This window comes from Rhipicephalus sanguineus, chromosome 11 (genome assembly GCF_013339695.2).
Source record: "Rhipicephalus sanguineus isolate Rsan-2018 chromosome 11, BIME_Rsan_1.4, whole genome shotgun sequence".
Lineage (NCBI taxonomy): Eukaryota > Metazoa > Arthropoda > Arachnida > Ixodida > Ixodidae > Rhipicephalus > Rhipicephalus sanguineus.
Window position 1 is genome coordinate 49,944,190 of NC_051186.1, and position 27,839 is coordinate 49,972,028.

A 27,839-nucleotide genomic window follows, 5' to 3' on the forward strand; every position below is an offset into this window, starting at 1 on the left:
GACCGTGAAGAATGCACGTCGCGTTTGTATGGCAACCAGCGCTTCGCGGCAAAACCGCATTCACTGACAGGCGGTCTCGTGTCAAATTTCGGCGGGTCGGACCAGAGCTGTCGACGCGAGTGACCGTGCGCCTTCATGTGTCCACCACTGACCTACTTTCTCCGCGTGGCACAATCATTGCGTCTTTCCTCGCGAAGCGCCGGTTGCTATAGCAACGGGGATAAGAACCGTTTCAACGCAGGAAACTAGGCTGGCTGGTGGTAAATGAACTTGTGAATCTTAAAAAGCGCAAAACAACAATCACGGAAGGAAGAGGCACGACGGGCAACGCATATGCGCAGCATATGGTACTGCGTCGTATCGGATATGCGTAGACACGTAAACAGCACGGGCACTAGACAGTTCATCTCTACAGCCGTGCTGTTTACGTGCGTATTCCTTCTGTGATTGTTGCTTTGCGTTTGTTAAGATACGCAAGATAAGAACTTTTTCTATCTCGGAAGTTCCGCCGCTATAGATATCCGCTGTCGCCACAGGATCGATTTGGCGCACGCCGTTGCTAGTATATCTCGGTGATAGCGCCTTGCAAGCAAGGCGTCACATTTCGCTACCGAAAAAAAGTGTATGTCTTACACCGTGGTACCGCTCGTTTCCTAAAACACCGACAGTTACGCATTTGACTGGCAGTGATTGTGGAACGCGGAAGGCAACATACCGCAACAGGAAGCCCACGCCTCGACACCGGGCCAGGACACGAACAATATGGAAATACCCACGGTGAGTGATGCAACGGTAGTAAGAACATTAAGTTGTAAGTTTGTCTTAAAAGTCGTCTTAACTGCGCTAGAAACACGGACAACAGAAGACTAGAATACTACGCACGTGTTGGCTTCTCGTCTTCTGTTGTCCGCGTTCCTAGCGCAGTTGAAACCGTTTCAAGGTGACGCAACGACGCCGATGACGCAACGACGTCACTTCGTAGTGACGTCACGGGCTCGGCTACATAACGTACGGGCACTACAGCGTGCCAGCTATGACGACGTTAGCGTGGCGTATTAACTGCTACGGCACTCACTATACGTCAGTGCGGTAAAAACATGGCCAGGACGTTTAAGCGAAAGCCTTAGATGCCTAATAAACGCGAAAATTGAATAACGATGGCGCCAGCTTCCCGCGGCGACGGCCAATGCATCGACTGTGAAGAAAAGATGGATTTCGCCTTCGAATCGTCTTAGGCGCATGCATAAGCGACACTTGTGAGTTTTGCTTAAAGGGGTCATGAAGCACCCCTTGGGCTTGGTGAAAAAACACATCCTGCGGAAAGCTGACACGGCTATGAACTGCTCTGCCAAATATTGCTGTCGTGCGCGCCGCGTAAAGGCTACAAGCGGAACGCGAAGTTGCTGTTTTCTCAGGCGCCCTCTCTTCAAACAGAGGCCGGTTCTCACTCTCGTCAGTGGGCGGGGCGTCTGCCCGTTGACGTCGCGATCTGCCTGTTCACGTCGCAAAAGACATAGCATCCTCAATGGCCGATAGCCGACATAAATGGAGAGCGGCGTTCGGATCAGATGCGCTTCTTGCCATGGGGTGCCGCCACTTGCCGGTGCCGCACTCCTCAGTACACGGTAGCCGCACTCCCGCACGCGAATCACAACGAGAGAGGGATCGCGTTTCATAATGCGCGCTGACGTAACTTCTTCCCCCCCCGTGCCATCCCTCCCTATGTAGCTTCCAGTGCGCTCGTCGGCACGAGAAAAGAGAGAAAGCGCTGAGAGCGTGCGCCAAAACCCCGTAACTCCGCTCATTCTTGACGGATTCGAGAAATTTTTGCGGCAATCGATTCGGGAGGCAGTAAACTCCGATACGGAGGTCATTAGATCATTACTTGGAAAAGTAGTTCATGACCCCTTTAAGAGCGAAAATTGCTTTTGACCTACTATGTGCCTAAATAACCACAGAACCCGCGTACGACGTAGTGAGAACATTTGCGTGTCGTAACGAATTCAGCAACTTCCCACTAAGCTGGTAAGTGTGAATCACGCTCGTCTAGAGAGGCCAGTCGGCCGCTTCAACCTGCGTTATTTTTTCTTTGAGATGATATGCAGAAACCGTCGCCGTAATGATACCAAGCACAGTCATGTCGCATACGAGGTCCTTGTGATATAATTCAAGCACGAACAGAAACTTGTAGCTGACGTGGGGTGGCAGATGCGGACGGCGCCAGCGTCCACAGCCATGCACCCGACCGTTCTAGACAAGTGTTGTTCAGACTGCACAACAACATGGTGGCTTCTGTGACGTCAGTCACAGCCGTCTTGGTTAGTCAAAAGAGTGTACTAATTGGACGTGTTGGTGTACGATGAGTAGCCAAACTGCTTTGTTTCGAAGTGCGTGCGAAGCCAAGCTACTGATCGAGCCATGCTCCGAAGGCGAGTGTTTTAAACGGTAGCTTTGGTGCGATCTTGTACGCGTTCCAAAATAAGCACGGATGCGTGGCTTTACATCCAGCCGCACGCGATTGGTCAATGCAGGGCCGTGACGTCTTTCGCGGTTCACATTGGCCATCCGCGTGCGGCTGCATGTAACGCCACGCCTCCGTGCTCATTTGGAATGCTTACAAGATCGCAACACTGAAGCACTTAAAAAAAAAAGACTTTGGAGTGTGTAATCATAGTTTGATCCCTGCTGAATTGGAAAACCAACGTAAGAGTTCACAGAAGTGAACGCAAATAGCATTTCTTGGCAAAACACAGCGGCTGCAGTCGCAGGGCTTCTTGTAATGCTGAGCGAACACGATGACGTCATTTTCGATGTACGCGTCGTCATCAGCAACATCAAAGCACGGCCTTCACGATCAGTTTCCCCAACGGGCACAGCCGGAACTAGTCACGGATGCCACGGTTGGAGATACGACAGTGCTGCGCGGCTCCCCGACCGTGAATTAGTTCCGGTTAGATCGTTTCCATGCCCAGTCTTTCGGCGCGTTCGCATGGGCGGAGCAAGACGAACTTTTATTTCGCGTATTTTAAAGGTCCTGCTGCCAAAACAGCGGAAAAAATTACGCCATCGTCGACAATAATATTGGTCCTTGTTAACAACAAAGTTTTTCCGAATTCTAAAACCCCTTCAGCTTTCCTTAACCACTGGGCTACACTCGTTTACAGATTATGAACGCGTCTGAACCACATCAATGCGTAGTATTGATAGCTTGAGCGTGACGTCGTAGACGCGGGTTCGTAACGTCGTGGTGCTGCAATATTGGCGACGATGATGACGTCAAGGCGGCATGACCACGTGGAGGTTCACCGCTTCAATGTGATGACAACGCGGTCACAACGTTACTGGCCTCCGTACATGCGTAAGGAAAGAATCTTCATTCTATCTACTGACGACATTAACGTACCGGTGCCCACAAAATAATTCGGAGCACCGGAGCGGTCATCGCTCGTCGGCGAAGCGCGCCGGTGAAATAGTACTGCCAGGGTCTGCGCATGCTCGATATCCCTAGCAAGCCCGCCTCGCTCCCCAGTGGATCTAGATAGGCGTTGCCTTGCTTTAAAAGAATAAAGTTGGGTGCCTTTTAGCGTTTCACAGGGGGGATGTGCGGATGCATTCTCTAATACGCTGTGTGCACGCGCTGGAGCATGCGCGCCCGTGCATGCGCATTAATCGAAGTCAGCGCCTTTGAAAGTGAAATGATTAACTGGTGCATTAGCCGCGGAGTGTCACCGTCTGTTCTCCCGTCTCCGAATTAACATGCAGTGGCAAAAATCTGAAAGCGGCATACCACACCTACAGTTCGATAAAGCCTGTAGAAGTTAATTAAGCACCAAGTAACTCAGTAATTCAATAGTCCCAAGACTACTTAAAAAAATTAGTCATTAACAAGACAAAAACGCGGACATCAGCCGACACCTTTATTAAAGCGTAATAAAGTGTATTACTATTTAAATGAACGCAATTAGCTATAAATAAGTGTTGCGAGCCCTAATCGAGACTACTCAATATAAAGACTTCTTGATACGACTGATCATGCCACATTAAGACGAATTAATAAATCATTTAGGATCATTAAATGTATAACTCAGAGTTAATTAAGGTCGCGTCAAAAGGATTACTCGTGCATTCAGAGATTCCGCTGCATAGAGCGCGAGCACGCTGTAGCTACAGGCCTTGATCGTCCATCTATAGCAATGTAGCAAGCGAGTTTTATGTCAGCATGCGGACCGTGGCGGAAAGCTCTTCATCTTCAATAGCTTTCGCCATGTTTCAGTTTTGAGACAGTGTGCGCACAATGCATGAAGTTAAAACGACGCTGCTGAGCGCCAGATCCATGCATGTGGACAAAACCGTGGTCAATTTTTCGTTCTTCCAGAACGTTTTGCGCCAACCGCACTAAAATCAAATACTTTGTAACAAAACTACAGCCAAATGAAATAGGTCAGTTCCAAAAGAATCATCCTTTACACTCTCCTAAGATAACTCGAAGTTGAAAGCCATCTTTTTCTTCTTAGTCAATTGCATTGAACCCTCCACTCCCGAAAGCTCTCTGCACCTAGCGTGGTTTTGCACTGCCTCCGGGATCGGAGGTGTTGCAAGCTTTATGCACCACACGTGCCTCTGGGTTCGGCCTACATAATGAGCAAGCGACGATGCCATGTGATGACGTCATCATGCGACGTCGCATTATACGACGTCACAAATTTGGCCAATCTGTGACGTCATGATGACGTCATGTTGTCACGTGATCGCGTCATGATTTTCTTGCATCACTCCTGTTGACACCAGTGCCTGTCTCGCGAAGTATCGCCAGGTCTCGTCAAATCTCGAAGACACCAACAGTCAACTTTCCCGCTTGAAGAGGCATCTAAGGCTAAAGGATGCACAGCCTCAAGCATTTTAACTATATATATCGCGCGAGCTTCGACCGCACGCAGTATCAGCGCCTTACAACGGCGGTAATCTGCGAGACCGGCAGTAGTACGCGCAGGCGCACAAAGCAGCACTAGCGCAAGCATCTTCTGCCACGCTGTTCCTTTCAGGAGGAAACACTCCCTTTCTTTTTTAAAGGTGCCCGCAATGCGCACAATCGCAGATAGAAACGTCACGAGCATTTTGCTTCTTTTTTTATTTCCACGCATGCGTTCAACAGCATGCGCTGCTGCGAATGCTAGCACCTGCTTTAGGTGGAATAAACTCATCGTTCTTGGGTATTACCTTTTTTATTCAAATTTTCCTGCGCATCAACTTTGAGCAGTTTCTTTGGCTGCAGTAACAGGAAAGATCAAGAGAACATGCATCGGTAGATCGCGGTTGTAAGTCGCGCGCATGGTTTCGTTTTCCTTCTCTCCCTTTCTTTTTTTTTACCTGAGGAGACTAACACAGTCATTATGGTAGGGCGGGCATCGTCCTGAAAAGAACAGCGTGGCAGACGACGCTTGCGCTATAGTGCTGCTTTGTGCGCGTACTATATACTGCCGGTCTCGCAGATTATCACCGTTGTAAGGCGCTGATAGTGGGTGCGATCGACGCTCGCGCGATATAGTTAAAAATGCTGGAGGCTGGACATAGTTTCCATGTTATATTTCCAGGCAATCCATAGCACCACCTTTCAACAGAGGCTGCCACGGCGGCAGTTCCAGTTGAAAGCGCTTGCCTCCCGGCTTTTGGGCTCAATGGCCTGGAGGAGGCATATGTGCTCTTTTTACTTTGTGGCATTTTGGTATCACATTTACTTCTCCTTTCTCACCCATTGTCCATTCCAGATGCAGTTCCAGTTGAAGTTCAGCGCTTGTGTCGTCCTTTTTCTCGTGTTTTGTGTTTCTGTCTTAACCCGGTGTGCGCTGCCGTTTATCGTGAATATGACCAACCAACTAGCCCACAAGTACGTTTTAAGCCACCGCCTTTATTCTACAGTATATATGTCTTTTACGCTTCTTTACAGCGCGTGTTTTTGGGCCACTTTACAGCTTTATTACATTCTATCATTGTAAATCATCGGTCACCGCAATCACCGCACCATTAACAAAGTGCTTGATTGGGCTGGTGGGTGATGCATGGCAGACGAAGAACGAAAACAGCGCTAAACACGGGACGAGAACAGGACACAAACACGGCGCTGGGTTGTCAGTTCAGCGCCGTGTTTGTGTCATCTTCTCGTCCCGTGTTTAGCGCTGTTTTCGTTCTTCGTCTTTACCGCACCATTCGTCACGGAGCTCTTTGACCGCACCTGGACTCTGCGCCACTAAAAACGACGTATAATCGGGACACCTAAGGATTTCGCCTTAAAAAAGGAGGTGGAGAAGGGGAAGCATGGAGAGAGAAAAGGCTGGAACAACAAGAACATAACCCGCAGACGCGTTCGGAATGACGAAGCGCGTATGAAGTCGGACGATGATGTTCTGGTTGAAAGGATTTTCGTGTTCGTCGTGCATATCGTCCAACCTTCTTCTATCGCGCGCTCTTCGTGAGTTGCAGGGTATGTTTGAGAAAGGTTACAGGAAGAGGCGAAGGTAGAGTACGGTTTTGTGTATACAAATCGGCGCGCGCCGTCTAACGTTTCTGTATGGTGCGTGCGTGGGGCGAGAATGGCGCTGCGGGACGAAAAGACAGCGTCGTCGCTGACGTCAGCAACTTGTACCGCACGCGTGGCGAGAAATGTGGGACTCGCTGCGCTACTCATCGCCTTTGTTGTGATTGAAACTTTTATCCTGAAATTTTCAGCGCAGGTGTTAAGCTCTTCGTTACGCCATGCGCGCGACACCAGAAGACTATCGCCACCGTGATTTGACACGCCCTCTCTTCGTCCTCTTTTTTCGTCTTCCTTCTCTCCCAGAACACGTGCGCCGATTTGTCCGGCGTCGGGTTCATTAATTCTGATAGGCGAGAGAACGAGTACAGGAAGAGAGAGAGAGAAATAGAAAGGAAAGAGAGAGAAAAAGATAGAAAGACGGAGAAAGAAATATACACAGAGAGAAAGGGTTAAAAGAAACAGACACAAAAAAAAAGATCGAAAAAAGCGAGAGCAAGCATAGGCATCTATATTATAGCGAGGTGTGTCAAGGGTAAGTGAGAGTGAGGAGACGGGAAAGGAGGAGGGCAACGTCACCAGCTCGACCGTTTCCTCAGTCTTCGCACCACTGGTGCGTAGCTACCACATTTTTTTTTTTGTCACGCGGAGCTTGTATTGACTGACCTGTGTCTCTGGTGATGGTGTTCCAAAAAACCCTCCTCACGCACAAAAGTCCCTCCTCACCCAATGCTGTAGCACACCAAAGAAATAATAAATTACACCATCTCCCGCTAAAGGGGACCATGAGGCGATGCGAAGCCAGAGAACTTGCACGATCGCGTTCCGTTGGCGTTCGTTGGGCAAGCTACCGCCCTCGCGTCGTGGAACGCGAAGTGGGACGCTACGCGCGTCGTATCTTCCATCTAGCCTGGCCGTTAATTCTCACAAGGCGAGCGGGGAACGCGGTCGACAGGCGGGCGAGAGGGGGGCAGCGTAGGAGAGGAGAGAGAAGGGGAGGGGACGCGCATGCGCTCGAGCGCATCGCGGCGTTGCGCAGGAGAGAATTTCGGCACGTCTAGCCCGCGTTTCAGAGGAAGAGTGGAAAGGGGGAGGGGAGAGGGAAAGTGGAGAGGGGAAGGGGAGAGGGAAAGGGGAGAGGGGAGAGGGGAAAGGGAGAGGGAAAGTGGAGAGGGGAGAGAGGAAAGGGAGAGGGAAAGTGGAGAGGGGAGAGGGGTAGAGGACATGGGGAATGGTGAGGGGGAGTGGAGAGGAGTTGTGTGGAGAGGGTATGCTCATGCGCACTAAGGGTGGTCACGCCGCACACCACCACCACCACCACCACCGGATTGAGCTCCGCCTTAAGATACTTCGCATCTAAAATTAAATAAATTTTCTTTCCAGAGCTGGGGTTTGTACACGGGTCCCCCTCGTCTGAAGAAGAACAAAACTTTATCTTAAGGGAAGGGGTAGAAAATAGGGCATTCGTGAGCATGTTGGATGGGGCCCCAAGCGCAGGGCCCCAGTGGCTTCCGCCGTTCGCCTAATGTGACTCAGAACTGCAATTAGCACTTTCGTGTCCGAGCTGGCGAGTTTTGCCTCCCACTGTTCGAAAGCGAGCTCCTTAAACAACAGGCCACGTGCCCATGCTTGCCCAATTTGAACTAAAACCGAATCATACAGGTGCATCTGCTGGACAACGCTTAAGGTCGATATCAGGAATTGCACATTCCTTTAAAATTCCGAATTTGAGAAAATTGAATTCCCAATCCGCGTTTCCGTGATCGCGCGATGGTCCAGTCGTTGGGTCGTTCTACAGGCTGACGAACGCTGAAAAGAACATGAAAGACGCCATGCCGATTCAGCCCGAGAACAGCGTTACTGAGATGGCCGCTACGTATTCAATAAAATCGAATGCTTCAGTTAGGAGGGAACATTGCGCAATGTGATAGATAGATAGATAGATAGATAGATAGATAGATAGATAGATAGATAGATAGATAGATAGATAGATAGATAGATAGATAGATAGATAGATAGATAGATAGATAGATAGATAGATAGATAGATAGATAGATAGATAGATAGATAGATAGATAGATAGATAGAAGTACGTCCGGCACGCACACGCCAAGCTTCTCTTGCTCCCATTTTCCCGGTAGCGGAAGCGCTCCAGATTTTTTTTTCTGAACACAATCGCTTGAAAAAAAAAAAATGGTTTTAAAAGAACGAAAAAATTACACGAGAAAGAAAGAAGTGACGCCTATGCGCCTACGTGTGTCATATATTGTCAGGCTGCAATTTGTTCCAGACATATGATTTGCTGTTTGAATGAAAGTCGCCTGAATAGACATTCACATGTTGACCGCTGCACCGCCGGATTTATTTTGTGCGTCTCCCTTAATGTACAGTTACAAGGCGTGCTTGCCACACGGGCGAACTTTGCGGACGCGGCATTGCCTTTCCCATGCGCTAGTTGCCAGGGGTAGCCGATCGATGGCGCCACCATAACTAGCGGGAGCGCTCGTGCCGGCGTGCGAAACTTCGCTTCTTCTCGTGTGTCCTTGGCAGAAATCAAACAGTTTGGAGGGAGTATGGCGAATGCGATTGAAAAAAGAAAGAAAGAAAGAAAGAAAGAAAGGAGAAAAAGAGAGAGAGAAAGAAAGAGAAAAAAAAAAAAAGAAATGGTACGTCAAGCACGCACACGCAAAGCTGGATGCAAAGGCTCCCGAATTTTTTTCTTTTTCAGCTTATTGTACAGTATAGAAAAGTTAGCCATCGAACGCAGCTATACTGTCGCATTTTGACTAGAAAAATAGAGCACTTATCGTACCGTGAATTGCTTGCTATACTCTAAGATAATGCCAACGTTGCCTTCAAGCCCATGACAACCGAATCCGCTGCAAAGCTCCTGTGAGATAGTCTCTAATATACAGCAAATATATAAAGAAGACCAAACTGGGAGACACAGACTTAGAAAGAGGATAGTAAGAGCTCGACTCAGCTGAGCTCGCCCGGTCCCATTTCTGCGTTCAATTTTCAATTCGCGTTGCTTTATCTTCTGTGAATACGCGCCGACAAGCCCAGCTACAAGTAACGCTAAGTTATATATAGTAGTTCCGCAGACCGACCCACAACAAGCTATACGCCCCATCGTCTATACATCGACGTCCACCGCTCAATCGCTACTCGCTCATCTTATCTCCCAGTGTTTTCCGTCCTCTCCCACTTATAGACCATTCCTTTTTGAGGAGCTTCTCCGAAACGAGCTAATAGAACACCTCCTCTTCCCATTTTCTCTCTCCCACCCCGCATTTTTTTCTTCAACGTTTTCAGCCATGCGTGCATACACGACACCGGCGGTGACCGCTCAAGCGGCCGGCAAGCTTGATCGCGTCTTGTCCTCTTTTTTTAAACATTCTCCCCGATTTTCCCTTTTTTTTCCCCTATGCCCACGACGAGAGGCAGGTCACCATTCCCTGCTCGCCAAAACACCTAAGTCCACTGCTAAATCGCTTCTCGTTCTTATCGCAAGTTGTAAACCCAATTTTCCCTCCTTCCCCATTCTATACCATTTTCAGGAGCTGCTCCTCCGAAACGAGCTCCTCCTGTCCTCTTCCCGTGCTTCTTTGCCAACGCGTATTTTTCTACAATATCCTCATTCATGCATGCATATACAACGGCGGTGGTGACCGCTTCAGCGGCCAGAAAGTTAGATCGCGTCTTTTCATTTTTTTACCCCCATTTTCTTTTCCTATGCCTACGTCGGGAGGCAGGCTCCCCGTTCCTTATACTCGTTGATGCCCCTTCGAGATTATGCAAGCTCGTGCACTCGCGAGTATACAAGCGAGCGAGCGACCCTCTTCTGTATGCTTCTGCGCGTACGCACATAGCTCAGCGTCGTCGATTCCAAGGGAGGCATGTCATTGGATAAATAATGATAGCGTCCTTCCCCCTACTCCCCCCACCCTCCCCACTTCCCTCGCTGTCCGAAAAGTAAAACAGCCTCCGGTAGAGTGCGCTGACGGCGCACGCGGACTCACGGTCGCTGCTTGACTGTGTGACCGCGCTATGTAGCCCGGGTTTCACCGCGTTTAATTCGGTGCAGTGAAAGAGCTGAAACATGAGAAGGGCCGCATTAGTAGCAAGACGATGAGCGAGGTCGGGCTTGTTCCCGATCCTCCTAATTTTCGCTGTTACGTTGAAGTCTTTTCATTCCGTGTGTGTTCCATAGCATTGAACGACATTAGTGACATCTGGCGGTCCAGAGGTGAATAATATAAATCGCATATGGCAGTAATCGAAAATGACCTTCGCTGCTAAAACACACTTAATACACTTAGCTACCAGTGTAAAGAGTTGGCAGCGGCATAATCTCTATAAGGCGAAAGCCTTGGGTGAGGCTCGTCAAACGAGAAAAATTGACCATCGGTGTCAACACGAGCGATAAAAAAAAAAAGAAACATCACGCGATGAGTCATCATGACGTCAGAGATTTTATTTTAATACGCATCATTAATTGCTCCAAACGCCTGTCCACTGATACCAAACATATAGAAGCGACGCATACAAACGTCAAAAGTCGTGCTAAACGAAGGACAGCTTCATTGAAAACTCACCACCGCTGTCACATCGATGTCCACAGGTAGGATACGAGGGATTATTTGTCAGCTGCCAACTCGCAAAACGATCACGTGTTACGTGAGGCTCAGCAGGCAAAAAAAAAAGTGTTTCGCACGCCGTCATGGCTACGAGTGACGCTGACTAGCCCTCCCAGTTTCAAACACACACATTGACCCGATAAAGTGGACGGGAGGACGAAAGCCACCGTAGCTCAAGTGGTAGAGCATAGGACGCCTATTTCGTAGGTTGTAGGTTCGGTCCCTGCCGGTGACAAGTTCTCTTTTAGTCCACTTTAATTTCTTCACATTTATATGATATAATTACTACACATAGCGTTCCCTATACTTTCCCTGGCTTGATTGTCTGTCGGTTCTCGATAAGGTTGTGTCTGACAAAGAAAAACGAGCCCTTAAATTCCCATTCTTTCGTTTTCTGCTGACATGTGGCTCTTGTGCCAAGAGCACCAAGTCGCCACCACCATCGTCGTCATCATCCTTATTAAATAACTATCGTCATCAAGCGAATGAGTTACGTGCTATTTCTAGTGCCGGCTTCCATTCCCTCAGCTCACCGTTCAATACAGGAATGACGACATTATTCACGCATAAATCTAGTCAGAATCCACTGCACGCAACTGTTCGGAACGGCCAGCGGCTCTCCCCAATTCTTCTTCTTCCCTTTGTTCCTTTCTTTCCTTGGCGCGCCATTCCGGGCCATGCAAAATAGCTCGTGTCTGTCCCCCCCCCCCCCCTATTTTGCGTATAACGCACGCGTTCCTTCCTGCGTAGAGCGACCGATATCTCTATGTACAGGGTACGACACGTATTTTTTTATGTATATACATATCTTGATTCTTGTGCGCGATCTCCGCTCAGAAGCCATTGTTGGTTCGGTCAAGTCAGCCTTTATTTCTCTATTTTTGACTTCGGCTTTGGAGACAGCAGCTTGCAGTTGCAAACTCGGAGGGCGAGGAGGAGAAGTAGAGAGAGAGAGGAGGTGATAAAAGAAAAATGACGCGTTGACGGTGAGATCCAAGGGGCATAACAGGAAGTGTTTCGGCGTGGCCTGTATAGCGACGACGGTGTGTAGCCAGAAGCTGCCTTGTATAAGGAAAAGCAGGGACGACGTTGACGTTCTGGAGAAAAGAGAAAACTTGTACCGCCAGGGGACATTTGTTTGCCTTACAAGGGCAGCTTATCCTCATATAGGTTGCGTGCAGTGATTGATGAGCGTCCGCAAAAAAAAAAAAAAAGAAATTCGGTGGGCTTTTCGGCGATTTCTGTGCTACGCTGCGAACTCCTTTACAACGAAGCGGCAACGCGCTATAGTGGTGGACACGGAGCCGTCTTCCTTGGAAATTCATAGCAACAAAGATTTATTAAGGTTTTAGATGCCTCATCAAACGCGAAATGAGACCGTCGGCGTCAACACGAGTGATGCGAAAATTCACCGACAATTACGATACTTCCTAATGCAAATTCTGAGCGCAGCTGCTTAGGTGTTTTGATTTGGCGATAAATTGAGCAAATGCGCATGCGCGAAAGCGACGCCACGCGGCGCGTCGCGAGAGGGAGTATAGAATGCTCGGTTTTCGCGTCAACGCAACGTGGTGAACCTGGCGTCGCCAACTTCCGCCGCCGATGGCTGACGCGAATGCTGCGACGGACTACAAAGGGCCATTGTGGTTAAAAGAGCGCTAACAACGCGGACTAAGGATACACAATGAGCGCTTAGTCCGTGTTGTTAGCGCTGCTTTAACCATAATGGAACCTTACCAACTAACCCAGTTGTCATCCTTGCTATAAAGGACCCTTAAGAGTCAGCCAGAGCGTTCCCCACACAAAGTGTTCCTTCGACCAACGAACGTCTTCTTTTCCCAAGCCTCGCAGGTCAGCCCACTTTCTCGCGCCCCTGCGCGAGAGGCATGCGTTGCGCTGTAACAAGAAGCGCGAGCACGCACGAGGCATTGCAGACGCTAACACAGCGACTCGCTGTATCTCGTGGTGGAAAACTCTTTGGGGAAGTCTCTCTTTCTCTCTCTTTCGTCCTCGTTCACTCTATCGAATATGCCGACAACAGCGACGCCGCTTGACGCAGGAACGGGCGCCTAAGAGCTTCGCTCTAAAACCTCACGCGATGACGTCAACCTACGACGTTTTCAAGACGTCGCAGGTCACCAAAATGTGTGACATCATCATGATGGCATTATGACGTCACATGATGACGTAATTACACGACATGTCGTCGTTGGTAAAAGGGGGGAGGATCCCGGAGGCACTACAAAACGACGCGAGGTGGAGGAAGCTTCCAATGCTTCCGATACCAGAGGCAGTTCAAAACCACGTTGGGTGCTGAAAGCTTTCAGGAGGAAGGGGAGGAGAGGGGGATGACTACAATCGACTCCGAAGAAACAGAAGGTGACTTAGTACTTGGGGTTGTCTTAGGCTAATGCCTAAATAAGGGATCGTGTGACTTTTGCGATAGCAATTATGCGGGCACTTCGAGGGCGTTTTTATCGGCACTGAAGTGATCTTCTGTATAAAGTCCGAATTTATAGCATGACCTCGCCTGTGGTAGGTGCGAGTGGAAGCGTCCGAGAACTGCCGGACGCTTTCACTCGTGGCTCAGGCGGAGAGGAAACGCGTCGGTCGTCTCCGTCGCGCGAACTAAGGCGCATGGAGGGTTCTCCGGGAGAGGACAAGGGGAACATTTCAAATGTTCTTGACGAAGAACTCTGTTAGGACACTACAGGGTTATTCCGTGGCGTGCGAGCGGAGTTAACGTGATTCGTTCGCACGCTTTAAGCTCTCTTTAGTTCGCACGAGAGCACTGGAAGTAGAGGCTACACAGGGGGTGTTGACAAAAGGGGTGAGAAGCGGCGCGTTCAAGGTCTTGACGCTGCCGTAGCTGAGGTCATTACGCTGCTCGCTATATGGCGTGCTGCCGTAACGAGCGTCAGGACCTTGAAAGCGTTCTCGCTATCATCGCATAAGCCCGTATCCCCCTGCCCTCGGTTGACATAGTTGAGCCCGCCGATTAAGTAGTAATTCGCCGAGAGAAGAGCGATTGATTCCTACGCGACCTTGAAATGCAATTGTAAACTGAAACATTACTACGAGTCTGTCTAGTTGGACTAAGTTCATCTTTACTTTTCTTGGGCCCAAAAACACGGGGACAAAGAAGAGAAACTCAGGGACAAGTCATTGAGTCGCTGTTTGTCCCTTGTTTTTTGTGATCGGAAATCGTAAATATCTAATTGTAAATTGCATGCCGCGTGCAGTGCTATAATAATTGATGCGCGTGTTCAAAGGATCCTCGACTGTCAATCGGCAGTGTTTTGTGGCAACATTAGCAAAGTGTTCCGGGGCCCCTTTAAGATAATGCGAGGAGGTCAGAATTAGTTCACTATACGACGCTCTTCATATTCGTGTCATGGTTTGGGCACGTAAAAAAGCCCAGAGGGATGCGACGCGGGCTTGCTGGTAACACATCTCCAATAGGTTACCTTGTAGCGCAAATAAGACAGGACAAATGTAAGCACACACGGACACACGTACATGGCGCTATGTGCATCCATGTGTGCCCACACATGTCCTGTCTTTTATTTGTGCTACGAGGATACCCCGAATTGAATTTGGTTCCTCTTGCACTATTTTTTTTTTTTTTGCTGTCTGTCCTGGAGACTTGCAGGCGCAGCCGCAACATAAACCTGCTCGTGATCTCAGATCTCCCACGAATACGAATCAAACCCCATGACTTGCAAAACAGGGAGCATACGCGGGCCGGCACAGCTAGGTACGGCAACCCTATACCACCCCAAACCGCTTTTAGCGTTTCGTTTTTTGTTTTGTTTCATTATGTGTTCTGTATTTCTCGAAGCGAGCGCTTCGGTTCCCTCCTAATGCGAAGCACAAAGTATTGGCGACGGAATAGAGGGAGCGGTACAGCAAATAAATAAAAAAGGACGCGGTCACAAAAGGGGTGACTCGCCGCACATCAACGACACAGCCGCCGGCGCCGCACGCATTGCTCATACGTCGTTTTTCCGAACCATGCTATCAGTGTCTCGCCACGCACGCATCTTTTTCGCTATAGAGGGGATGGAGGAATGAGCCCGTCCCGCCAAAGACAGTTTTGCGCATGCGCGAGAAAAGAAACACAAACAAACAGGGAAGTCCCAAGGAATGAAATCGGCGACTGCCGTGGTATAGGGGTAACGGAGCCGTTGTGAAGGCATTGAAGAAGAAAAAAAAAAAAACAGGAAGAAACGGAAGAATTGCAAGAGAAGTAGGGTAACTCCTTTCGGCCTGCCTCGGGAGTCAAAATAAACAAGCGCCGTAGACCTGTTTAGGAAGGCACGGCACGGTCCACAACTTACGATGCGGCGCAGCTAGGGGATAGAAGGGTTCGCCTCTCCCGTATTCCCGTATGCGCTAGCTCCCCCAAAACGTGCGACTCGGTAGGCGTGGTGTTGGGTGGTTGGTCTAGGGGGGCCTGATTTTCGTCCTTCCTAGCGACATTTTCTTTTTACCTTTTATCGTTGGTGGTTTTTATGGTAGCAAATACAAAGCTCCATCTCGCTTCCTAAGGAAAGGAATCCGGATGCTAGACGAAAATACAACACCGGCAATAACGAAAACAAGAGACATCGCCGAAAGGAAAGGACCAATCGGCTGCGACAGTGGTGTGACGCGTGCCCACACTTTCTGCTAAGCCTCGCGGTTGCCTCAACCCCCTTCTTCACTCTACCCCTTTATGTATACATATAGCATTCGCAGTAGCAGTTGCCGCGGTGTCCCTAAAAACGGCCCACCGTCGCCTTTCTTTCCCGGTCGCTTCGAACGCCTCCCGTCCATGCGTGGTACGCGTCTGCTCGTGTTCGCTGCTAAGCCTAACGAGAAAAGGAAAGTGTGCTGAGTCCAATATCGCCTTCGAGCAGACGACGCGCGACTGAAACCAGCAGACGACAGCGGCTCTGGTGATGTTACCAAAACAAAAAAAAAGGCACGGCAGGTGGAAGGGGAAGCCGACTGCAGCCAAGCCCGGCCGAAAGTTGAAGAAGCCAGCAGTGTCGTAGTAGAGACACTCGGCGTTCTGACGTGGCTTGCGAAAGATATGAGAAAAATGTTGAGAGAGCTGGCGAGCTGGCATAACGTCCGGTGCACCTTCGCATCGTTTCGAGGCTGGCTCTTCCATATGTCTTGTTTCACACTCCCGAAGGGTACGGCTGCGGCCCCAGCAGCGGTTGAGTGTAAGGCTGTTCGGATTGAACCCTTTCTTTTCGAGCCAATCCAGAAGAACAACTAAAAGAAAGAAAAAAAAGGACCGGATGCGTGGAAACATGCGGAAACGGAGAACTAAAGGGAGGGGGGGGGGGGCAACTCGAAGCCGTCCTGCGCCCAGTGTCGTGGGTAGCATCTGCTACACGGTCTCCTGAAGACCTCTTCTCAAAAGGGGACGCAATATAGGGAAAACGTCTATAAGAAGGGGGGGGGGGCTAGCTCGCATCTCTAAATGCGGTGAAGAAAGAGGGAAAGAGATAGGTTCGGAGGGTATGAGGAGCGTGGCGATGGTATATAGGAAATATAAAAGGGGGCACCACAAGACGACAGCGAGCGTGGGCCAGGCGAGCTTCGTTATACGAGGTTATGCGTCGGCTCGCCTTCTTCCGCTGCTCAACCCTTTTTTTTTTCTTTTTCTTCCTTTCGTGCGCCAACTCCTTTATAACGGCCAAGCCGGGACGCGAAGGGAGCAGCGGCGCGTTGAAGTGAACGGGGTAAAAGAAAAAAAAAATGCTAGCGTAGTTCGTCTACACGCAGGCTGGTGGCGCTGCGTTCGCTAGCGACAACAGCAGACGACGACGCCGCGAGAGCAGACGACAAAACGAAAATAAAAGAGAGCGTTCTTCCCCTTTATTCCTCACCGTTTCGTTTCCTTCCCTACAGCTCCATTCCAACTTACCGTCCCCAACGCTTCCCTTTCTGGATGTAACGCGGCGTCTTCTTGCTCCAACACGCTATGGCCATGGAAAAAATATGGGGAAGCAGACGAAAAAGAAAGGGTCACGAAAGCAGACGACAAGAAAAAGGGAAGGGTAACAACGAAAATGGAGACATGAACGGACGCATCGTTGATGGAATTTGCATGTTCGGGGACCCGCCGGCCCGGCCGGACTTTTTTCTTTTCTCTGCCTGGCATCTCCATCTTGTCTTTTTAAAATTTATATACATACTTATTTCGCGCATCGAAGGAAAGAAAGGGGGGAGCAGTGCGAGTCGGGAAGGTCCCCAAATTCTTCTGCTTCCCGACTGGATTGATAAAGGTGGGTGGGGAAGTAAAGGAGGGAAGAACTGATCGGGAAAGAAGGGACGCTACGATATGTGCTGTAGAGAAATGCATCCACTGCTCCGTGGTGGCTGTTCGTTGCGAGTGGGTAGCAAGTTAGAGAGGGAAAGACAGGAAAAAAAGGAAAACCCTTTCTGTCGTTCGAAACGAGGGCTGATGTCACGAGGTATCCGACACAACGCCACCGCTGTTGGAGCCCCGGCGCTAACGCCGAGCTATCCTCACGAGTTTTGTTTTTTTAAAGCATAAAGGAGCCTCTAGTTCTTTCCTTCTTGTGTCTTTAGATTTTGGCCGCTAACTCTTTTATTATATTTTTTGTAGACAGCCATTCCGTCATAGCTCGCCCTAGCCGTTCGACGTTCACATTCGCTTCTTGGTGTCTTTCATTAAAAAAAAGTGTCTCGAGCTATTGATCGGCAACGGGTAGCGTATTGGCTTGACTTGGCCAGGCTTGGCTTTGACGGGGAATGTTGGATTGGCATCGAGCGGTGGCCGAGTAGCAGTGATATTAGTCTACGACCCCTTGCCTTCGACTTCGTTGGTTTTGACTTGAGCTGCCGGCAACTGTATCACCTCGGACTTCGCCTCTGGCCCCGTAGGCTATGCTTTCATACTGGCCGTAGACGGCTAAATAGACTGCTAAGCAGACAGTAGATAGCCACGTTAATATAAGAATGCACCGACAGCATGCTAAAGGTATCCCGATTAATTGGGCCTCATTCGGAAGAAAGCCATATCTACGTCATCCTCTAGAGGCTCCATATTTCGTATAACACGAAGAGTTCGACGTCTTCCCTGTTTACCAGAGGTCGGTGTTGAATAATGTGTAAGTGTGTGCGGGGGGAGGGGGGTGTCCTCCCTCCCCTCCCCCGATTGGTCGAATGCAAAAGAAAAGAAGCTTCTCGATGGATTCAAACATGAAATTGAAGCGATCACGCGCTGCTCAAAACGGTCTGCCTTTGGTCCTTCGTTTTAGAGGGGTAAAGATACAAAGCAAACAGTTCATGGAATGCAACATATAGGGGTCTTCGGCCTCCAGTGTAGTCAAAAAACATGCACAACCCCGCACTTTAAACCATGATGATACAGGTACGACTGAGCAAAGGTATGGTGCAGACTTGGCGCCCTCTTTAGATATTTGTAGGCAGAGCAGCCCCCCCCCTTTACCCCCCCCCCACCCGCACGCTTATGCCTTTATCTAATCTTACTGTGAAAACTTCCAATATGCTTCCAATATGAGTTATTAGAGCTGACATTTCGAAATGAGTCCTTTAGCACAGCGTGCTTTGAATAATGCAAAATTTTTCGCAAAGCTTGTGGATGTGCGCGGTTGCGTCTGCCTTTTATTTATTTATTATTTTTGTCTGTGCATGCGTATGCTTGCGCGCGCGCGCGCGTACTAAATGTGCGCATATTGGTACGGTATGAGCACCACGAATCAAACGTATACTGTTGTATGTACTGCACCATCCGTTATTCCATATTACTTCCTGTTCTTTTTTAGTTTTTTTTTTCTTGTTTCACTTCGAGGTACTTAACGCTCAGACGAGGCTATAAAAAAATGACGAAGCGGCGCGCTTACGGTGAATAATCGCCGGCACAGCTTCGGTCGTGTTTTCTTTCTTTCTTTTCTTTTTTTAATTCAAACGCTGCAGAGACAGTTTGAAACAAATGGAAATTGGACATGTCGGACTCGGAAGTTGTAAGCGAAAAGCTACGAGGCTATCAAGCAAGTGCCTGACATGCTCTCTAAATAGCGAATGGGGAACAATTCATTGCGTCGCCATAATGAAAAACCTTTCGATAGCACTGTCTCGACGGCGCAGGCTGAAGTTTTTAATGCGATTACGGGGCCTTGTACAAATTTCTCCGAGCTGTTATTCTTTCTCCAATTTTTTTTTCGTTTTAATTTTTTAAAACTGTAATCTTTCGACTGCCCGCCATTTTAGTGACCATTTTGTTCTCTCCAGTTCTTTCATTTCTGTTAACTTTTTTAGCGTGCAAGGGAACTAGAAGAACATAGACGGTCCAGTGTGTTTTAAAAAAAGCTCAGACTCCGTAGCAGACTAGAAAAAAAAATGTATAGCGAAGAAAACAGACGACAGAAAAGGCTTAGCTTTAAAACAATAGGGAAATCCGCCCCCTCTGGTGGCCATTTTTTTCGTACTAGTGTCTAGCTCTGTTCTAAATTGTTCCGTAAGTGGCTTCACTGCCGCCTTGGGGACACGTCATTCGTTTGATCTTACTTTAAGCCTGTCCTTTTGACATTGTTTCCTTGCAAGGCTTGTGCAGACCGGGTAAGGAGGGTGAATATATTTGTTCTTTAATTGGCTCGTTATAATTCAAAACCCGCAGTCGGTGCCCCCCTGATCTCTCCTTCCTAATCCTTTTGTGTGTTCATCTTCTTTTTAGTGTTAGACTGAGGTCTTGACTGGCGCTCAGATTTGGAAAAAGAAACAAAGATTACAAAGTAATCTAACGACCAGATAATCGGTGCCGGAGATTTTTATCTACACGAATTGAAGGCGCGTACATTTGTCAACTGAAAGAGCGTAAAAAGTGTATCGAGATTAGTGCGGAACAGATTAGAAGATTGAAAAAACAAAAAAGAACAAAACGCGGGACTGTGTTAACGTGTTTGAATTGTTCTCGACGGTAATGCGATTAAAGAACACCGGGGTACTGAGTAGGGGGTTATGGCAGTAGCTACCGTTGTTTTGAAGTAGCTGCATTTATGATTTAAATTCGCTTCAGCTTTTTTTATGTTTCGTTTTGTTGCAGTCGACATCATTTGCCTACTTTGTATGCACCTAAGAAGTTGGACTGGAGAAAAAAAAAGAAAAAGAGAATACAGACGGAGCTACCGTACGTTTCACTTTTGATCTAGCTGCAGTCATAATTTAAATTGTTTTAGCTATTCCTATGTTTTTGTTTTTTTTGCTGTTGCCGAAACCATTTGCCCACTTTGTACACGTCTAAGTTGGATTGGTGGAGGAAAAAAGAACAACAGACGGAAATATCTGACGTCATTCTGTCGTCTGCTATTATTTCACGAATATGCCTTCTGCTCGCATGAGTGCAATTGCAGTAATCGATTGAGAGTTCGTTTAATTCGCCCATGCGTGTTTGTATGTCGTTCTGTTTCACATTTTTTTATTTCAGTGTATGTTAGCATTTGATGTTTTTTGGAACTGCCTTCACTTGCAATTTGCGTGCCCGTATTTCTTGCATTTACAATCGTTTTTGGCGTGAGGACTATCTCGTTTGATTTATGATTCCTGTGATTTAACGAGTGCAGTTGCGCCATTAAAAATATATATATATATATGCGCGCGGATGAAGGTTTCGAAGGACTTTAAAACTGAGTGGTTGAGTGATTTGTACTCGGAGACTTCGAGTTTGAGTGCAGTTTCCTGTGATTTTGTTTTCATGAATTCGGCCTTCATTATTTTTCACCTCCTCTAAAGAAGACTAATTGGCGCCATCAATAAAGGAGCGAACGTCTCATCAACATCACATCACAAAAGAAAAAAAAAGGGGGGGGGGGCAGATATTCGTTTTAAGCAAGCTTGTTTATTATACGTATCAGCTAACCAGGCTCCACGTTGAGTTCGGTGTCTCGCAGTTCAAGAATGACGTATGTTTAGCTCTAGCTTGCTATTATAAATGCAGCAGAATTCTTAGAAAGATGGCGTCACGACGAATGTTCTTGTCTCCCGAAGATGGCTGTGAGCACAAATCGAACGAGGCATTTCCAGCGCTGCAACTATGCAAACGGATTCAAGAAAAAAAAATAAAAATATGCAGTATAAAATATGGCAGAGAAAGACATTTCAGAAGTCTTCTTGCCACGGGGTGTCTTGCCACGGGAGTGCCGCTTCTTGCCGCGGGGTACCGCCACATGCCGGTGCCGTGCTCCATAGTCTGCTAGCATTATACACACTGGCCACAGTTGCGCGCACAGGAATAGCAGCGGGAAACAGGGATCGCGTTTCATCACGCGCGTTGTCATAACTTTTTTCCCCCGTGCCATCACTACCTGCGTGGATTCCAGCGCGCTCGTCGGGGCGAGAAAAGGGAGAAAGCGCTGAAAGCGTGCGACAATTAAACCCCTGTAACTCCGCTGGTTCTTGACGGATTCGAGAAATTTTTGCTGCAATAGATTCGCGCTATACTGAGATCATTGGATGACCACTTGAAAAAATGGTTCAGGACCTCTTTAAATGCTTCCGTAATGCTATCGAACACGCAGGAAGACTACGCAGAAAGAGGCGGGACACGGAAAGACACAGGTGTAGTTTTGTGCGTGTTGGCTAGTATCATGGAAGCATTCAGTCAGTGCCAACTAGCGCAGCTCAATGCATTATACTCTCTTGAAATGTAAAAATGAACATTTTCGCCCACTCTACTGTGCTGCGGGAATCTCTCGATATTGTATAGTGTCATGAAAGAAAAATCAAATTTAAGTCTGCTTTTTCGGGATGCGATATTTCTACGGTTCAATGCACTTGTTATCGGGGCTCCGCAATCCTTTTTGTCGATTCACAGCGAAATGCGTGCGCGTGCTTGCTTGCGTCAGCAGCGTATAGAAGACAAAAGAACTAATAGAGAACGCGTACAATATGCCGAAAAATATTCGCGCTGATATCAGCAAAAGAAACAAACAAGTGAGGGAAACTTTTTCGCGAACGCCCGAGCTAGTCCCAATAGCGCACGTGTCACCTCGGTCATGCAGACGATATTGAATTTCACGGCTGGAACGCCTCGTCGTCTGCTACTTGTTCTACTACTCGTCTGCTCGCGTCGACAAAAATATGTATATAGAGCCTGCATGAGCTTGGAGGACAAGCGTGGGGTGCAAAGTGGGAGGTGGGAGGATACGTCTCACCACCTAGCGGATGACATGTCAATTGCATTTGCTGCGAACCCCTTTTTGCAATTCTCTATGTACGACGATATAGACGTGTCGCTGCGCGTGACCTCAATGCCGAAGCCAGGAAACAGGGAGATAGATAGATAGATAGATAGATAGATAGATAGATAGATAGATAGATAGATAGATAGATAGATAGATAGATAGATAGATAGATAGATAGATAGATAGATAGATAGATAGATAGATAGATAGATAGATAGATAGATAGATAGATAGATAGATAGATAGATAGATAGATAGATAGATAGATAGATAGATAGATAGATAAACACTGGCGCCAAACGCGAACGTACGTGGCACTCAAATTGTGGAAACTCTACCACTCACCACCGGTCACCTCGAATGTCGAGGAATGGAAGATGCTGTAAAAAGACGCGTATACCGTTCAAGCTGAAAACTTTAACGGAGCACTTTGGCCGCGGTGGTATAGTGGTTATGGCGCTCGACTGCTGGCGCGAAGGTCGCGGGATCGAATACCGGCCGTGGCGGCCGAATTTCGATGGAGGCTAAATGCTAGAGGTCCGTGTGGTTATATAGATGTAGGTGCACGTTAAAGAACCCCAGGTGGTTGAAAGTTTCGGGGTCCTCCGCTACGACGTCTCTGTTTTAATCATGTCATGGTTTTGGGACGTAAAATCCGAACAATAACAAATAACTTTAAAGGAGCTTACCCTATATTCATAAGAGACCCTGTGTACTTTTCTTTACCTTTCATCAAAATTCTGTGCCACATCTATACCGTGTGCTACGCAGCTTCACTCCTCATCTACCCCTTAACAATTTTTTTTCCTTTTTTTTCCCAAAATCTCGAGTGGCATATAGATATAGTATGCGTCTTGTAGCACAGGCGGCACCAGACTGACCATACCGGCAAGCCTCGGATTGGTAACCCCAGTTTCGGACTCCCGCGTCACGTGACACTCCGTGCACTGCCTGTTCTAATTGACTTTCCGTGTTCGATCTTTGCTCACTGAGAAACACCCTAAGGGCGGCGCGCGTTCCGCAATAACAGACTTCGGGCTTCGCGTCGTCAAAGACCGCCGCCGACCGCGCTGCTAATGGGAGTTCCGCACGTCTATGCCGAGCGAAGCACTTTGAAGGGACTACTTCTTTTCAATGCACGTACTACGTACCACAATATGGGCTTGTGGCTAGGAAGTGTTCCCGTCTCTTAACTGGAGGTCGTGCGTTCGATTCATTGTTACGGCGGTCGCTTTTCGACGGGGCATGAAATGGCAAGCAGCTCGTCTCGTTTACTTAATTATGGAAAATGAGATTATTATAATTATAGTTAACACAATTATTATGGCGATAATTATTGAAGCGAAGCTTGTGTTCCCTCACATGTGTCGTTGGCGTTGTAGGTGTGACCGAAGAAAAACCCGGCAAATTGGGTAGCAGTTGTCTCCTTAACAATACTGTGGCGTCATATTCACTGAACTAATGAATGGATGAGCGAATCAATCAATCAATCAATCAATCAATCAATCAATCAATCAATCAATCAATCAATCAATCAATCAATCAATCAATCAATCAATCAATCAATCAATCAATCAATCAATCAGTAAATTAGTCATGAAATCAATTAACCATGCATAATAAATTAACCACGCATAATAAATCATCCAGTAAATCATTCATTTAGTCTGAATGAATGAATGAATGAATGAATCAATCAATCAATCAATCAATCAATGAACCAACGAATCAATCAATCAATCAGTGAATGAACCAACGAATCAATCAATCAATTCGTCCGTCATTGAATCATTCAAAAGAAGGTTGATCAGTACCAACTAAGGCACCTTTATTATCGCTATTTACCGATCACATGACGTGTTCTTTGTGGCTGGGAACGCGATCGGCTTCACCGTGACTAACGGGCTATCGCGTACGACGAAGAAAAAAAAAGAAAAAAAGGAAAAAATCGTGGTATCGATATGCAAAACGCCTTCCGCTACCTGGTACGGCCGGCGGTGATGTCACAGCGTAAAGCAGAGCTTCTCGACATATGCTGTGTGACAGCGTGTGGGGGACCCCAGATGCCGAGTTGTTTGGCCACGAAATGCATTTCGGAACCCGGTTTGAAACCCGGATGGTTCGGGGTAGCGCCCGCGTGTCTAGCAATGTAAGCATACATCCAGAAACGATTCTTCCCGGTGTGTTTATCTGACAGCAACGCCTGTGTTTACTATAAGCTGCTTCCCAATATAAGTTGTAGTGCCTTACTAAAGAATACCGCACACACGTCTCCACCTTTTTGTTATTTTGCGTTTTTCAGCTAACTTTGCAGGTGAATAAGTTAAGAGAAGAAAAAGAAGACCACTAAAAGAAGCAGGATAAAGATACAATGGCTTATCAAGCCACTAGCCGAATAGGATGAAAAATAAATGAAAAAAAAAAAACTAAAAAAAGAAGGAAGCGGTAATTCACAATGACTCGCGGTATTCCAAGCCGCGGCATATCGGGCTGTTTGCGAATAGTGTTATGTAACCGCGTACGTTTTTTCTTTCTTTTTTGTGAGAGTCGGTAAACAAGTCAGAACCAAATGTTGCTCGAACGCATCAGCGCGTGTGTGTACCGAACTCCTTTATGGGTGTACGGAGTGTTGTTTACGCTTCCATATACTCCTTCCAGCACGCAGAGAGATACGCGCCGTGTATGCTTACGCTGTAGAAGGCTTCGACTTGACACGAGCTCCTATCCAACGTTACTAGAACAAACTCAGTTTCAAAGCTCCGTATCTCCGCCAGCGGAGGAGGGTGGTCCGAACGGCGGTCGCGAGAACTAGCGGCGCTGCAGTTCCGTCTTGCGCCACTATCGGCGCGTCGTCTGCTGCCACAGCATAACGCTGCGGTCCGCCGCGCAGTTGCCGCGAGCAACTGCGCGGCAACTTTCTTATTGTGCTAGTTAGGTGGATATGCATAAGGTCGTCTGTATGCATTGGCCCGCGTGCGTTGTTCATTTATTGGCTAAGAATCGATGTTCGGTCTATATTGCCACGCCGACTTCTTGTTTTATTTTGATGTATTCGGGTTTGACCAGCAAGGACGATTATCAACGCTCGACGCTGCCCGCGAAGCAGTGTTCGAGAAGCTTCGCGATTGTAGTAGATCGTTTTGGTAAGATTGCGCGCCGCACGTGAATATTCCAGCTTTGTCGAGAGATAACGCCGCCAACAGCGATATCGCTGGAAAGTTCGATAGCGCCTGTATAAAAGCCGACGCGCTTGACCGCTTGTCAGCTGATCGACGGTAGACGCTCTGTTCACCGCTATCAGTGTATTGCTGTAGTTTGACTTTCAGTTTCCCGGTCACAAGTTCGGCCAAATGAAGAGTTTCATCTCGGACCTGCTGACTGCTGCCTTCGTCGACGTCATGACCCAGTGACAATATTTGAGCTGTCTACATTGCGCTTAACTTCCAAGCATAGGAGTTTCTAAGCCAATGAGGGTTTTCAGCGTAATTTTTATAACTACCACCACAATTTTAGCCGCTGCCGTCTTATCTAGACCGAGAACAACCCAACACGTTTGTAAAAGCCTTTATAGTGTACAAAGAAGCGTACTTACTCGAGATACAAAAACGTTCTAGAAAAACAGTACTCACGTTGTCTACAATTTGTTGAAAAAAACTTTCTCGAAAAACATCACCAATGCTTTGCAATGTTTACAAGACACGTTTTCGCGACGGTTAAAGAGATAATGACCCAAAATCGGAAAATTTTACGAGAACTCGGTAAATGAAATCTCGGTGTGCGATTACGTCGAATAGATGTCGCCTCTGAGCAATTTTTTCAGCGGATAGTTGTATTTTCGGTGTCTCATCTTTCTACGTCGCATCCTTCTACGGTGCCTTAAACAATTCGAACAGATCGGCCGTGATGTGAGCACCGAGCAGTTATTCGTGCGTACTCTGTCGCTAGAAGAGTCGTCAGTATTCAACTTCAGTTTTCCAACTTCACCGAGCAGATATTCCATTCCCGCAGCACTTCTTACACTGTACGACAGCTGTTTGCGTTTCGTGCTGTAGCCGTTCACTACGCAGTTAAACTGCTCGCCAAGTACAATTATCTTTTGCACAAGTAAGTCTCCGTTCCCGAAGCAAAGTGTGGGATTGGGCTAGTTGGTATTAAATTATTAAACTGCTGCAGCGCAATAAATTTTACACGGTACACATAGAAAAGACGAGGACCAGCGCTCGTCGTCTTTTCTATGTGTACCGTGCCAAAATGTTTGCGCTGAGCAGCCGTTCCGGAGCCTGCGAGTGTAAAATATTCCGCACATCTTGTTCGATACCTCGTCGTAAAATCTCTCGAAAATCCACTGCTTTGAAGGCATAGCGACAGCTGACAACTGATCGAATGTCACTGTGATGCAACTCTCAGTCTCGGTAGCGTATATAGGTAATCGCCTGCCTTTCGTTTTGCTGTTCTATTTCTGGCGGCTCCTCAAAACTGGGCACTGGGCTTTCGCGGGACGCCATGCGTTTTGGGGGGGGGGGGGGGGGATTTGGCCTAAACCCCGAACATTTTGGCTTTGAAATGTGGGGTGGAAGTGCTGGGATTAAGCGCGGCACGACAACGGGCGCGCGTTCCGACTTTCCACGTGGGATCAAAACTTCTTGTCCCGCAACGACACGACGATAGTGCTTTACAATTAATGTCGTCACTCTCAAAATGAACGTCACAGACCTTGCATTTCGCAGTAAACTTTCTATCTTTGCGATCCAAAGCTTGAATGGCGTAGGGTCTTTTGGAGGTCCGAAGAAGTGTCGTGAAGCGGAGTCGTCGTTGCGGTAGCCGCTCTTGCAGCCCGGCGCAAAGCAAGTCGGCATACCGCACTGTGAATCTGGTCGCCCTCGTTACGCTTCGTACATCATGCATGTGTCTTCGTACAAGACGCTAAGCCTGGTCAAGAACAGTCGCAAAAATGACGAGCTAACAAAGCGCAGACGACGCTGTAACCCACGTGCGCTCGTACATCGGCGGCGCCGATCACAACAAGCGCCAGCCGCGGGAGCTAGACGTGACTGCAGCGCCACTAGTTCTCACGACCGCCACGTGGACCGCCTCTCCGGCGGAGCTTTTAAACTGAGTTTGTTCTAGTAACGTTGCTCCTATCTGCAGCACGGTGTCTTTCCTTGCTGCACACCCTCTTTTTCTGTTCTTTCTTTTTCTTTCTTATAGCTGCGAGCGCGTGTTTCTGCAGTACCGCGCAGCATTACGCGAGTGCATCCGCAAGAAGACACGTTTATGCGTGCTTATTCTTGCGAGAGAAAATGTAGTCCCTCGTATTGACAGTTTCGTATCGACGTATATAGGGGTGTTGTTCCGCGTGCGCTACGGCAACAAAACTGAACAAGAAAAAAAAATGCCGTAAGTTTTCTTTAAAGGAACCAGTAGCAGTATTCCCGAGAAATACGT

At 47.9% G+C, this 27,839-nt stretch overlaps 1 long non-coding RNA gene across 1 annotated transcript in view; it reads left to right on the top strand.

Annotated features, from left to right (window-relative positions):
• Nucleotides 1-639: 639 nt before the first annotated feature.
• Nucleotides 640-27,839, top strand: part of LOC119375558 (uncharacterized) — a 166,941-nt gene continuing 139,741 nt past the window's right edge. The window contains exon 1 of the long non-coding RNA XR_005180385.2: nucleotides 640-777. This is a non-coding gene — a long non-coding RNA (uncharacterized LOC119375558). The remainder of the gene's footprint in view (nucleotides 778-27,839) is intronic.